This window comes from Glossina fuscipes, unplaced genomic scaffold, assembly GCF_014805625.2.
Source record: "Glossina fuscipes isolate IAEA_lab_2018 unplaced genomic scaffold, Yale_Gfus_2 64, whole genome shotgun sequence".
Taxonomy (NCBI): Eukaryota; Metazoa; Arthropoda; class Insecta; order Diptera; family Glossinidae; genus Glossina; species Glossina fuscipes.
Window position 1 is genome coordinate 1 of NW_023998435.1, and position 2,371 is coordinate 2,371.

The 2,371-nt window shown below is 33.5% G+C and overlaps 1 pseudogene; it reads left to right on the plus strand.

Annotated features, from left to right (window-relative positions):
* The first annotated feature begins 3 nt into the window (after nt 1-3).
* On the plus strand, nt 4-2,366 carry LOC119638067 (annotated as a pseudogene).
* The last annotated feature ends 5 nt before the right edge of the window (nt 2,367-2,371 follow it).

A 2,371-nucleotide genomic window follows, 5' to 3' on the forward strand; every position in this document is an offset into this window, starting at 1 on the left:
AGCGTTTTATATCAACAAAAAACTCTATCAGATGAGCCGTCAGTTTTTCTTGATCCAAATGCTCTTTCAGAAGATGGTACCATAGCATTATCACAAATATCGTTTTCCGAAAATGGAAAATATATGGCATACGGGCTAAGTGAGAGCGGATCCGATTGGGTGAAGATTCACGTCCGCGACGTTGAAAAAGGCAAAGATGTGGATGAGGTCTTAGAAAAAGTTAAATTCTCTGATATATCTTGGACAAAGGATAATAAAGGCTTCTTTTATGGTGTAAGATTCATGCAATGTCTGGAACCATTTTGAAAAAAAAAATTTCGAAAAAAATTTTATCAAATTTCTAGCATGCTTCAAATTATTTTCATATATTCATTCTTTTAGTGCTACCTAGATCAAGAGGGAAAAAACCGATGGGTCTGAAACAAAACAAAACGAGAATCAGAAACTGTATTACCATTACGTTGGCAAATCACAAAAGGAGGATATTTTAATTGCTGAATTTCCTGACGAACCAACTTGGCGCATGTATGTTAAATTTATTAACACTATGGTATTTTTCCTTTACGAATGTGTTCGCCCGTTAGAACACAATTTTTGTTTTTATATTGCAAAACAATTAGTCTCAAGTACTATACACAGATCAACGTGAATAAAAACAATTACGAAGGTTGTATTTGGTTGGGGCCGAATCTGGCATATCCATAAATACTTGGTCCACTCAAAATTTTAATGTTAGAGCAATCGGTTTTTTCTAAACCAAATGGCCAAATTGTACCTAACAACTACTCTCCAACTTTTTTATGTGAAATCCATATCAACGGTATTGTAAGGAAAAAATTAGTCCACTTCATCTTCGAAATATCTGGAACTAACACACTTGGCTTTTCGCATTCTACTTTCCAAGTTCTTTTATTTCATGCCAATATCGCTGGTATTATTAAGAAAAAACTAATCCTCATCGCAGAGTCTACTATATTCCTTTTCGAATTAGCCCATTTTTAGTTTGAGGAATGTACAAAATAGTTGTAAATATGCTGTCTTGTTAAGCTTTTGATAAGTAAGCATAAAACCTCAAAAAAGTGAAAAAAATTAAAATTTAATCGCTTGTAACTTTGTGGCCGGGTTTTTCCTTTCTTGCGCCTAAAAGAGCAGAGTGTATTGTAAGGCAAATGTGCAAATTATCAACCTTCTAACTTTTATAAATTCTGAGTAATGAGCAAATATCAACAAATTTTTGTTAAGAAAAACGAAGTTGCGCTCTGTTTACGCTCGACTGCTCTGACCAATATGGCCCATCTCCAATATCAACCTACATGGAAAAACTTCCAATGTTTCTAGCGAATTTGAAGTGGACATCTCCATCTTTTCGACCAGGAGAATGCCAAAAGCACATCACATAAACGGACAGACATGGCCTAATCAACTTAGAATTTCAGGCTGATCAAGAATGTATACACTTTATAGGGCCTCTGAAGCTCACTTTTGGAAAAAAAGAAAAAAATGGTATACCTCCTTCTCTTCAACGGTGCGCCTAAAAATCTATTTAAACATGATAGAAAAGCATCGGTTAGCATAGCAAGCCCAACTAATGCTCAGAAGTAGGAAAATTATATCTACAATGGGATTAATTTCGGTATTCGTTACTACAAAGTAGTAAACTGGGATTACAATAGAAAGAAAGAAAATTCGCACTTTATAATTCTTTACCTACTGAAACCTAATAATTGAAATTTTGAATGCTAAATTTACATATTAATATTTAAAACCAATGTCTCTTGTTGCTATAATGGGCATGTCACACTTATTTTCGAAATTGATCTGTGACGGTCAGCTAAGACTGCGTATAATCCTTTTCAACTACTCTGAAAACATTTAACAAATATTTGCTGACATCTTGCTGATAAGTATAAAAATCTTCTAAAACGATTCAAAACTTTGCTAAAAAAAAATTTTAAAATTCGTTATTCAATATTGTTAGTCCAATGTGGCCATGGCATTGGTTGTATGTTATGGCAGGCGGCAAAAATTAATAGACAAATTTGGAGTTGAGTGTCTAGCTGGTGAAGATTCACTCCATGTACCTACCGCCTTCCAAATGTTTGACGCTGGCAATGTTTGGCCCGGGGCTTGTCTCGATTCCACATATCCCACATATTTATTCATTATGCGATTTGAATCAGCAGTTATCAGCTTTAGGAGTATTTTCTAAATATCAAATTTAATATAAAAATTAATGGGTTTTCTTTCATTTTTCTTGCATTTGAATAAAAGCTTAGTGTTCTTATGCGAATATATATAAAATATTTGCATATAAATAATTGAATTTTTTTTTTAATTTTAGCCAATCGGAAGTATCCGACTGCGGTAAATA